General features: G+C 34.3%; 1 protein-coding gene and 1 non-coding gene across 3 annotated transcripts in view; both read right to left on the bottom strand.

Moving 5' to 3' along the window:
• Window positions 1-13388, bottom strand: part of Bmpr2 (bone morphogenetic protein receptor type 2) — a 169191-nt gene that overhangs the window by 60432 nt on the left and 95371 nt on the right. The window lies entirely within an intron of this gene.
• Window positions 9195-9267, bottom strand: Trnam-cau (transfer RNA methionine (anticodon CAU)). The gene has a single exon. It is a non-coding gene; the product is annotated as a tRNA-Met (tRNA).

Below are 13388 nucleotides of genomic sequence, written 5' to 3'. Positions count from 1 at the left end.
TTGCCTCACATGTGTGAGGCACTGTGTTCAATCCTCAGCACCACGTACAGGATGGATCTCACTTTTTTCAGAAGACAATTTTTAATTTTTAAAACATTAAGAGTATATATGCACACACGAAGATAAAACTCAATAACATAATTTTCAGCATTTATAAAGTACTTAATAGATATTGTTAGCATTTATTTCATAATATTATAATTACTGATATGACTTCTGCCCATTCCGTATCCCTTCCCTATATTCCCATCCCCAACAGGTATAAATTCATAGATGAAGATAATAAAGAGAATAAGAAAACAAAGTGTATCATTTCTTACACCTCACATTTACACAGTGACTTACATGCATAACATTATTCAATATCTGCTTACTGAATGAATGAATGAATGAATGAATGTGGAGAGCACTGATAAGATCACACTGGAAATAAGTACACTAGAATAGTGAGAGAATGTCATATCAGTGACTCACTAGTTTGGAAGATTGACCAATGGGTCCCAAACAACCTGTTGGGAATACTCTTGTGCTCCCCCAAACCCCACTACCACGGTACTTTTTAGTTCCTGTCTTTAAAAAAATAATAATTAATTGATTGATTGATTTTACAGTAGAATGCATTTTGACATATAGTACACAAATGGAATGCAACTTCTCATTCCTCTGGCTGTACATGATTCAGAGTCACTTCAGTAGTGTGATCATACATGTATATAGGCCAATAATGTCTGTCCCTTTCTACCGTCCTTCCTTGTAAGTCTTAAAAAGATGTATTTATTTACTTGTGGGATCACACATTTCTTTCAAGCGCAATAAAACATCTTTCAAGGGCTAGGGTTGTGGCTCGGTGGTAGAGTGCTTGCCTAGCACGGGTGAGACACTGGGTTCTATCCTCAGCACCACATAAAAATAAATAAATAAAAATAAAGGTATTGTGTCCATCTACAACTTAAAAATACATTTAAAAAGAAACATCTTTCAAGCTCTTAGCTTTACTATCTGCAAATAAATCTTTCGGTATAAATTCCATTCTCTGATGTATAATATTATTAATCCAGATTAGGTCTTGATATATTCTGCACTTACAATATTTCTGAAGTTTAAACATCTTTTTAATATGTTGGGGTAGGTGGTACACTGACATGAATACTTCAAGATATTCAGTGAAAAGTTTCCTTTACTCTCCTATCCCCCATCAGCCCACACCCCTTTATACACACCTCAGAGATGGAAATTCTGGGCTGGGAATTTAGATATCTTAACTCCAGAGGAATATAATGATTAAAAAACAAAATCTGATACAGTTCCAATATCTGCTGGATATATTCTCTGGGTTTTTCTTTCCACTGAATGGATTCAGGAAAAGAAAAATATAGGATGCAATGTATCACAACACTTTCAAACAGTTATTAATCACAACATATATAAATGAATCAGAACCATCACAGCATATGCAATATCAACTATTCTCCTGGAAGGTCTCTGTGATTATCGGAAATATTTGTTCTGCCATCTGTAATCACATGGATTATGCTCATAGAATATTACTAAACAATTTTAACACCTGTCAAATCACATAATCACCATGTCCTGTGTCCTAGCTAATTGTTTATTTATTACCATGCCATAATTTTTTAGTGGATAAGATTTTTATATATTAGAACAATATAATAGTTTGTATGTCTTGGGTGCTTCGACTCTAAAATGCTTAAGTAGCAGAGTTAATTCAGGCTACTGTATTTTATGCCATGTAAAAGAGCTAAGTCAGTTGATTTATTTCTCCAAAATTTACACAAACAACAATGCTTGAGAAATGTTGCTCAGATATTTTGAAGCTATTTAAGAACTTTCTAAAGACCCTATGCTGCCAACAGTAGGAGCAGATACACATGCTGAATCACAAGCATGAGGGTGCAGTAAGGTGGTAGGAAAAAGGGAAGTGCATGACAATATCCCAAAGATGTTTGTATGTGTGTTAGAGAGACATATCATCAGAGTCCATGGACTAGAAACACTAAAATGTGTCTGCAGGCAGGAGCAGGGAGCAGATGAAAAATAAAATTCAGGGCACAGAAGGGCAATGACATAACTAGACTGTGACTGGTTCTTAGGAAAACAAATAATGAGAGAGACTCAAAAATTCAAACTGGAGTGAAACATCCTCTACCATCCATTTTTGACTCTGGTCTACTTCCTGATTCCTCTCTATAAGGGTCATAATCCCAGAAATTTACATTGTGTCACTGAGGAAAAATGTTTTGAGGGATATGGCAAACTGCTCCTTAATATCCATTCTGCACAAAGCCCTGGGTTCAATCCCCAGCACCACAAAAAAACAAACAAAATCCATTCTGCCTTCATTCTACTGTGCCTTCCTAATATTCAGAGGGGCTAGGAAGATAAATCCTACATTTTCCAGATTCTCATATGGCTAGGATTCCAAATTTAATATAGCTGCAGACAACTCAATGCATTTATTAAAGTCTTTGTTCTAGAGGACAGAAATTTGAATTAAGTTTCCTGGGTCAAATTAAAGTGTCTGTGATTCCCTCAGAGGCTCTAAGGGGAAGGTCCATTACTTTCTTCTTCCAAGCCTTTGGTGTCTGCCAGCATTCCTTGGCTTGTGTGGGTGCATCACTCTAACTCTCTTCCTAGTCACATTTGCCTTCTTCTCTTCTGTGTGTGTGCCAAATATCTTTCTTATAAGGACCTGCCCAGATAATCCAGTATAATCACCCATCCCAGGATCCTTATAATCAATCACATATACAAAATATGCTTTTCCCAAATAAGGTAACCTCACAGATATCTTTGGGGAACTGTTTTTCATTTGACAAAATGCTGAAAACAGCAGAGGCCTGTATTTACTCACCTAATTCATGAGAGTTCAGAAATAAACCCTCATGTATACAGTCAACTGATTTTTGACAAGAGTACAAAGACAATTCAATGAGGAAAAAACAGTCTTCTTAACATATGATACTGGGAAATTGGATATCAAACAAAAGAATAAAGTTGAAATCCTATACCTTATTTCATATACAAATATTTACTCAAAATGGATCACAGACGTAAATATAAGACCCTAAATTATAAAACCCTAAGAAGTAAGTCTTCATGACTATGTATTAGGAAATGGTTTCTTAGATATGACTTTAAGGGCATGGTGGCACACACCTATAATCCCAGTGACTTGGGAGGCTAATGCAGGAAAGTCACAAGCTCAAGTCTAGCCTCACCAACTTAGCAAGACCTTGTTCAAAATAAAAAAAAAATAAAAAGGGGATGTGGTTCAGTGGTAAACTGGGTTCAATCCCCAGTACCAAATAAATAAATAAATAAATAAATAAATAAATAAATAAATAAATAAATAAAGACTTCTAAAGCACAAACTGAAAGAATTCCCCACGCAAAGACACTTCACCGGGGGAATTCCAATTTTATTGCAAAAGCTATGTGCTTATATAGAACTAAGGGGGAGATGGTAGGGCTTAGATAAGTGGCAGGCCACCCGTTTATTGGCAAGTTCTTCCAAATATCAGCTCCAGAGCCCAGGAATTAGTTCTTATTGGGGCTAAGGTTCCCCGCCAGCGAGATTTGAAATTGGCGCCGGCGGGAGAGTTCACATGGCGGGAACTTTTCGCTCCACTGAAGAAAAGAGGAAGGTAGGAAGAAGAGGTCCTTAGGCTCCATGTTGGGGTTTTTTCCTCTGGGGTACGGCTGCCGTTTATACTTTTCCCAACACAAACAACAAAAGGAAAAAAAATAGATAAACCAAATTTTGTCAAAATTTAAACCTTGTATAATTCCACGTCTTCTACCAAGAAAGTGAAATAACAAGCAAGAGAATAGAAAAAGGATATTTTCTAATCATATGTCTGACAGGATATTTGTTTCCAGGATGCAAAAAAGAACTCTTACAACAATAAAAAGACAAAGGCACAATTTTAAAATGGGCACAGCATTTGAATTAACTTTCACTAAAGAAAATAAGTACAAGGAAAGATGCTCAATACCTATGTTAGTCAGCTTTCTGTTATTGTAACAAATGCCTGAGATCACCAACTTATAATGAGAAAAGTTTATTTGGCATCACAGTTTGGAGGTTTCATCTATGTTCAGTTGGCCCTATTGCTTTGGGTCCTGTGGTGAGGCAAGTACATATGGCAGAGCAAAGTTGGCCATCTTATGGCCAGGATATGGTGTTTCTTTTTTTATTTTTTTTTTTTGGGGGGGGGGTCAGAAGAGGAAGAGACAGGGTTCCAGAATTCCTTTGAGAGTACACCCCCAGTGACCTAAAATGCCCCACTAGGTAGGGCCTACCTCTAAAAGTTTCCTCCACCTCCTAACTGATCAAGCAGGGACCAAATCTTTAAAATGTGGGCCTCTGAGAAAAAGGCCAGATTCAAATTACAGCAACACTATCAATAATTAGGTAAATGCAACCAAAACAATAATGAGATACCACCTCACATCCACTAACGTTGTATAATACAAAATATGGACAATAATAGATGTTCGCATAAAAATGGAAAAATTGAATAATTTACATATTGTTCGTGGAACTATAAAATGGTATAACTGCTTTGGAAAATAGTACAGCAATTCATGAAAAGCTAAATATAGTTTCCATAAAACCTAGCAACTCTATTCCTGAGTATATGACCAAGGGAAATAAAAACATATATCTACATAAAAATTTGTAGACGAATGTTCATAACAGTCAAAATCAGAAACAACTCACATATTCATCAATTAGTAGATAAATTATAAAAAGTGGTGTATTAATACAATGAAACATTTAGCCATAAAAAGTATGAATATTAATATATGCTAAAACACAGATGAACCTTGAACGTACTCTGTGTTATGGTTTGGATCTAAAATTTCTCCCCAAAGGCTCAGGTGTTGAAGGCTTGGTCCCCTGTGCAACAATGTTCAAAGGTGAGACTTTAGGGAAGTAACTGTATGATGAGGGCATTCATTTCATCAATATATGCTTACATTGATGAATCTGTAGTTAAATGGACTATTAGGAAGTGGTACCCAGTTGAAAGAAGTAGGTCATTGGGGACATGCCTTTAAAGGGTAAATCTTATCCCTAGCCCCTAATCCCCCAATACCACCCACCTCGGCCATCCAGAGTTGAGTAGCTTTGCTACCAATGTTCTACCTTACCACAAGCCCATTGTGATGCAACCAAGCAACTATGGACTAAAACCTCTGAAACTGTGAGCCGAAATAAATCTTTCCTCCTTTAAGCTGTTTTTCTTTGATATTTTTCACAGTGATACAACCAATACTAAGTGGAAAAAGTCAAGCATAAAAATCCCACATACCCTTTCACAGGAAATGACAAAAACAAGCAAATCCATACAGACAAAAAGTAGATGAGTGGTTGCTAGGGCTTGTGGGGCAAGAAGTAATGGAAAATGCATACTAATGGCCTGCTAATGTTTCTTTTGGGAGGTGATGAACATGTACTGGAAATAGGTGGAGCCTATTTTTGAACAATTCTGTAAATATATGAAAAAAAACTGAATTATGTATACATTAACATTTTGTATCTTGTATATGAACCATATCTCAAAAAAAGTTATTGAAAAAATGGATATAGGACCAGCTTAAAGGGACTTTTCTAAACAAATTCAGGGTAATTTAAGCATTAAAATAAAAATATACAAGTCCACAGTAATACTTTTAGAAAGTATTTTTAACACAAGAATGACAACCAATAAATGGGACAGAAGAACAAAACATCAATTTTATAATCTGTAACATAATAGATCCAGAAAATATAAATGTTGCTAATTTTCTTTGAATTTGACAATGGTACGTGTCTTGTATTTTTAAGAAATACATGTTATTTACAGCTATTTTCAAATGATTCAACATCAACCACAACAAAAACAAATGTATGCATACCTATATGTATAACTATAAATCTATCCTGAGGCAGAGAAAGATAAGAAAATTTGGAAAATGTTAGTAATTATTGAATCTACACAGAAATGTAAGAAAATGTAATTTAATATTCTTAATTTTTTCTCCATATTCAGAAATTTTCACGTGAAAAAGCAGGAATAAAAAGGAAGGAATTCTGGCCACTATTTTCAAATAGAAATGGTTAAAAAAAAAAAAAAAAGAAGGGAGCTTGTGTTGTAGCTCAGTGTAGAGTGCTTGCCTAGCACATGTAAGGCACCGGGTTTGATTCTCAACACCATATATAAATAAATAAAGGCCCATCAAAAACTAATAAAATAAAAAAGAAGATGAAGGTGAAAATAACAATTAAAATAGGGGGAAAAGTTGCCAACAGGGTCAACAGGTAAAGTACAGTGCTGCTTATTACTGCACACCCCACCTAAAGCATATGATTAGAGGTCTTAATACATACATACAAATATTTAACCATATTTTGCACCACTCTAATTGGAATATTGATAACATGAAAGACTATGCATGTGTAGGAACAGAGTATATAGGAAATCTCTGTACCTTCCACTCAATTTTATTGGGAACTTACACTGCTGGTTTTTTTTAATAAGTCTTTAGGGTAAAAAATTTATTATATTAGTTTCTATAGGAATCCATGCACGGTTTAGCTAAGTGCTTCAAAGATGATCTTTCACAAGTCTGCAATCAAGGTGTAGGTCAATGCCATATTCATCTCAAGTATCTGCTTCTGTGCTCACTCTATGATTGTCAATAGGATTCAGTTCCTCACAAACTGTCAGACACTAGGCCTCTGTTTGTTTGTTTGTTTTTGCTGGCTTTTAGCAGGTGGCTGACCTCAGTTCTTTGTCAGGTGCTCCTCATCATTACAATAAACATATAAGGACAGTTAAAGAAAGCATACCAGCAAGGTAGCAGACATAGTCTTAAAAATCTACATACACAAATGAGAACCCATCACTTTTGTCACATTCTGTTTAGTAAAATCAAGTCATTAGGTCTAGCCCCCATTCAGGGGAAGAGGATTATAAAAGGAAGCAGGGGTCAATGTGAGTCATGTCAGGAACTGCTAACTACAATAAAGGTACATTTGGTTTTCATTTTTTGCAGTGGTTATATTTTATAAAGGCTCACACACACACACACACACACACACACACACACACACACACAATACTGAACAACTACTTTCGGAAAAAAATAAAGAATCCTATGAACTCCTAGTCACAATATGTTATATGTTTTACATATAAGATTCCTCCAAAAGCTCATGTATGAGACAATGCAAGAAAGTTTAGAGGAGAAATGACTGGGTTATGAAAGCCTTGACCTAATCGGTGCATTAATCCACTAATATGAATTAACTGGGCAATACCTATAGGCAGGTGGGGTATGACTAGAAAGAAGAGAACACTGGGGTTATGCCTTTGGGGTTTATATTTTGGCCCTGGTGAGCAGAGTTCTCTCTTTTTACTTCCAGATTGCCATATCAGGAGCTGCTTTCTACCTCCACACCCTTCTGCTACAAAGTTCTGCCTCACCTCAGGCCCACAGCAATGGAGTTGACCGTCTATGGACTGGAAAGTCTGAAACGTAAGCCAAATAAACTTTACCTCCTCTAAAATGATTCTTGACAAGTCTTTTAGTCACACCAGTAAAAACTCTAACTAAAACACAGAATTTCATCAACTCATCAATATACAGCCTTCGTTTATATTTTTTAAAGTTACCTTATTTAATATATAGTATACTGTTGAGTCATTAACATTTATGTTACAGTCAACAGCACTGGAACTCCTGCCTGAATGAAGCTTAACTAAAACTCATATATTTTCCTGAAGGAACATCACAGGCTTCTTGTGTGTAGAGATGCTAGAAAGCACTTCAGAATCATGCTTCTGGGCCATTTTAAACCTCAAAATCATCAACAAAAAGCGCAAAAATGAAAAAAAAAATTTAAAAGTGGCACTACATTTACTGTGAAAAGGCATTTGTTTATAGCATGAGAACTGAAAGAAGAAGGCAGAGCATGGCCTTATTTGACCTCAGCTAGGAATGTGTACCTAGGGCAAATCAAAATTTTTGTTACCCTGCACATGTCTCTGAATGACCATGAAGACATCACAAGTATTGGTTTGAGGTTACAAATACATTTTAGCAATTAACAGAAAAAATACAGAATCTAGGAGTAATAAGGTCAATTATATTTTACTTATTGCTAAACACCTTTAAAAGAATATACTTGAAGCCAGGTGCAGTGGTGCATACCTGTAATCCCAGCGTCTCAGGAGGCTGAGACAGAAGGATAGCAAGTTCAAAGCCAGCCTCAGCAACAGTGAGGTGCTAAGCAACTCAGTGAGACCCTGTCTCTAAATAAAATACAAAATACGGCTGGGGATGTGACTCAGTAGCTGAGTACCCTTGAGTTCAATCCCTGGTATCCCCCAAAAAAGCATACACTTGAGAAAAATAAAGCAGAATATCCTCTGCTCAAGAATAAACAACACTTTTTTTTCTGGGTATGAAAGATAGAGGAATACTATCTTTGTTCTGTTTTTCAACTACACAAAAGAGCACAGGAACTGTACATTTCATAGGAAAGAAAACAGCAAAACTTTGAGTAAAAAAATCATAGGGCTGGATTTGTAGCTCAGTGGTAGAATGCTTTCCTAGCACATGTGAGGCACTGGGTTTGATCCTTAGCACCATGTAAAAGTAAATAAACAAAGGTATTGTGTTCATCCACAACTAAAAAAAAAAAAAATCACAGAATGTAAGTTCAAATATATAAAAAATAAAAATTAGCAACAAAGCATTCTTTCTGGTAAAAGTAATATGAAATTAGGAAAGATATTTGTAATAGTTTCTAAAAAGATTTAAAGACAGTTCTCTCCTAGAAAAATCCTAGGCTATCAGGCACTGAACTGATAGCCTATGCTCTTAATTCAGTATAGCTTCCCAAAGAATCAAGTGACTATGCTTCTCTCCATTTGATGATCCTCTTTTTTTTTTTTTTAGCAGTTGATTGAAATAATTTCATATTATGGCTAGTAGAGAATGTACATTTTAAAAAGAAACAATTTGAAAAGTAATTTTTTTAGTTGTAATTATAGATATACAAAAATTTATTTGTTTGTTTTTATGCTAAAGATTGAACCCACCGTCTCACACAAGGTAGGCAGTGCTCTGCCATTAAGTTATAGCCCCACCCCAAGAAGTACTTTTATTTATTTTTTTTTTGGTGGTTCTGGGGATTGAACCCAGGACGTTGTGCACATGAGGCAAACGCTCTACCAACTGAGCTATATCCCCAGCCCATCCAAGAAGTACTTTTAACAATATTTTTGCAATTGTCAGTACATTCTCAGCCAACTACGATTTAATATTATTTTAACAACCTCTGCTATTTAAATTATGGCTAGCTTCATTTTGTTTCTGAATGTATTTGAAATGTTTTCATGTCAGAGGACCATAGTATATTTCCATCTGAAACCATTAAATATTTATTAAATGGATAATTAGTTTTTCTATATGAAAATGTATAGGGGCTGGGGATGTGGCTCAAGCGGTAGCATGCTCGCCTGGCATGCGTGCGGACCGGGTTTGATCCTCAGCGCCACATACAAAACAAAGATGTTGTGTCCACTGAAAACTAAAAAATAAATAAATAAATATTTTAAAAAAAGAAAAGAAAATGTATAGAAAATGTTCAGTAGGCAGAGAGCATATTTACAAAAAAAAATGGGCACAGTGAAGTCATTAAAAGAGGAACACACATAGAATTGGAAATCCTTAAAGACAAGAAAAATTGCAGTTGTTGAAATAAAGACATGGAAATTATTTCTTGATCTACATCTAATTTTCAGAAGACACTTATTTTAAAATACTATTCAATTTCACCATACATGCTTGGGACTTAAATTTTGCAGATGAATAGCTTCCACTGAGTTTGTTAGCAAAAGCCAGGTTGGTCAACATGTTTTACGTTGTCCGTAAAATAATATAAATTTTTAAAAACACAAACACAAAAAAAGAATTACTTTTTGAGAGCAGAGAGCAAGACACATAGGTGGTACAGGATGCAATTGGCATTCAATAACGCACAGTAAGCAAAATTGCAGAATGAAAATTATCAGATCAACATCACATAATGTGCAAATATATAATCTTGTTACTACTACATTAAAGAATTCATATTTTCCTAAGGATACTTTTTTATTTATGTTGTTCTGTTTCTTCTATATCAATATTTTTAATAAGCATACAACAACACCTTGGGCTGGGGTTGTAGCTCAAGCGGTAGAGCGCTTGCCTAGCACATGTGAGGCACTGGGTTCGGTCCTCAGCACCACATAAAAATAAAATATATTGTGTCCATCTAAAACAAAACAAAAAATATTTTAAAAACACCTTGTTTTGCTTCTTGAAGTAATAAATGAGGACTTTAAGCCATCCTTATTTCTCATTTTCTGTTTATTCAATCACTTCAATGCTGTCACAGAAGCAATAAAAACGAAATAAGTGGGTTGAGGATATAACCATAGAGTGCCCGCCTTGCATGAACAAGGCCCTGGGTTCAAATGTCGGTGCCACAAAAACAAATAATAACAACAAAATGTAATATTGAAAAAATACTTTAAATGCACAATAGCTCTTAACCCACCAGTGGTCCTATACCAATATCATCTTTTTTGAAAGAAGTCCTTCTTTTCCAGCTTGTATAAGATTAAGACATTTCTTGCCAGATACTGGAAATTAAAATTTCTAATCTTAACAGCACAGAATAAATTAGAATGTAATTTCTTTTTTTTTTCTTTGTGTCTTTTTTTTATTGGTTGTTCACAACATTACAAAGCTCTTGACATATCATATTTCATACATTAGATTGAAGTGGGTTATGAACTCCCAATTTTACCCCAAATGCAGATTGCAGAATCACGTCGGTTACACATCCACAATTTTACATAATGCCCAATTAGTAATTGTTGTATTCTGCTACCTTTCCTATTAGTAATTGTTGTATTCTGCTACCTTTCCTATCCCCTACTATCCCCCCTCCCCTCCCCTCCCATCTTCTCTCTCTACCCCATCTACTGTAATTCATTTCTCTCCTTGTTTATTTTCAGAATGTAATTTCTTAAACCTAGTTTTAGATGCAACTTGGATCTGTTTCTCATCAATTGGAACTGACCATCAAAATAATTAATAACTAAATAAAAGAAAATGAAAATATTCTACATTTATATCCTGACTTTCACCAAAAACTACTCCATAGAATGAATTAGATTTATTTCATTTTTAAAAAATACACAAAACTACTGGTTTTATAGGTAGAAACATTAACTATATCAATTCTAGAAATCTTATCACAAAATTGTTCTAATAAGTTTTTAAAGTCTGCAATAATTATACATTTCTTAAAAACTCTGGGAATTCATAAGCATAAAAATTTCTTAATGGGAGCTGCAGTTGTGGCTCAGTGGTAGAGCACTTGCCTAGCATGTATGAAGCACTGGGTTTGATTCTCAGCACTATATATAAATAAATGAATAAAATAAAGGTCTATCAACAACTAAAATAAAAACATTTTTAAAAATTTCTTAATGGTATAAGAAAATAAAAGAATATTATAGATATGAATATCTTTACTTAAAGACTGACATTCTTTTTAAATACAGTAGGTACTACAAAGACTCATGATTGGAAGATACCTCAAAATATATTTAGTTCAGCTCTGCAGAGTCTACTTCTGGTTTTAGGTAGAACATGGACCTGTATTAGTGAAAGTTTTTCTTTCTCTTGTCTTATTATTGAGAAGAAAAATCTCAACCTGGTAGAAGTTCATTATTGTCAAACATTTGCTATCCTTTCTTTTTAACACAGAGAAAGTTTCAAGCTTCAGATATTTAAGCAAGCAATATCTAGCTAGTTAATATAGTTTTGTTTTCATCACTTTTATTCTTAAATAAATTTTAAAGTTGCTATCTACTTATGATGCTGGCTTTCCACTTAAAGTAATGATGGGAAGTTTCCTTTTAAAATACATACAAATTTTAATAAGATAATTTGAAGAAAATATTAAATAATAAAATAACATGTTATGTGAATATAGAAAATATTTTATAATACTTAATCATGTATAGATTATGGTGAACATCATGCAGGGTCCTTGAATTTTTCAAAAAATTCTCCCCAGCCAAACGAAACAAACATAAATGGGTCCCTTGTTTGTGTATGGAATATAATAGTTAATAACAAATACTCTGGATCCAGAACATCTGGGTTTGAATCCTGATCTGTGACTTATAAAATGCAATTTTAAGTAAATTAGGTTTACATATCTGCCTCAGTGGAGTTAATATAAAATAAGAATATGTAGTAATCATTTCACAATGTTTCTATAACGGTTAAATTAAAAAATTTAATTCATATAGAACACTAAAAGAACAGTATCTGGGACATACTGGGTACTCAAAATATTATTAATGAGGTAAGAGTTCACTTGTTAACTTCTTAACTTGTTCATCTAGAGAAGATTTTATATTAAATCTTCCCTTTAAAGGTTTACTTTAAAGAGACTACTCAGTCTGTTTAATAACTCTATAATCCTGCATAATCTACAATCTGAGTAGTAAATTAAAGTTTCACTACTAGATTTATCTTATCTGTAATAACATTCTTTAAGAATCTTAAGTTTAATGCAAGTATTTTATGAATAAAGACCCAGTAAATGCTTATCTACCACCAGCATCTTAAGACCAGGGAAACAGGACTAAGAACAGGATGAGTTGATGGGAGGGAAAGCAAGACAGTGACTGAAAAAGTTAATAGATTCAAACCAGGGCACTGGGCACAGCAGAGAGTTTTCTAAGGAAAAAGGGGTGGGGCGGTCAGAGAATAAGATCTCAAGGGAAGTAAAGAACCTAATCTTCCTTAACTATATAATTTTGTCTAAAGGTAGGTCTACTTATTACTGTATTAAGTTCAGAACTACTGGCTTCTATTTTTTTTTAACATTCCCATATAATGGAAGCAGACATATTTAATACCTATTTCCCTTAAGAGAGACAAACAACTTTGAAACATAGACTCACCAGAAAAAGAGAAAATCTTTGAAAAATTATAATTGAGTTACAAAAACACAAGATAGGAGATTTACAGATAGGACTGATTATAATGTGAGACCCTAGTTCAGCACAATTACAGATATTCATTTATGGTCATATGGTTGATCTGTCATATTTCCCCAAAAAACTCCTGTTGTATCATTCTCAAGGATCACTGCTATTATATGCTTCAGTTTCTATTACTAAGTACCTTATTGTCTTCAGTGTCAACTGAAGTTGAAAGAAGAAAGGCCTTTTCTCAAGAGAAATCTAACCTATAATGCTCAGTGAGTCATATATTCTTTTACTGTTACTTGGTCTGACCAC

This window comes from Urocitellus parryii, chromosome 1 (genome assembly GCF_045843805.1).
Source record: "Urocitellus parryii isolate mUroPar1 chromosome 1, mUroPar1.hap1, whole genome shotgun sequence".
Lineage (NCBI taxonomy): Eukaryota > Metazoa > Chordata > Mammalia > Rodentia > Sciuridae > Urocitellus > Urocitellus parryii.
This window is presented reverse-complemented; position numbering and strand designations above follow the sequence as displayed.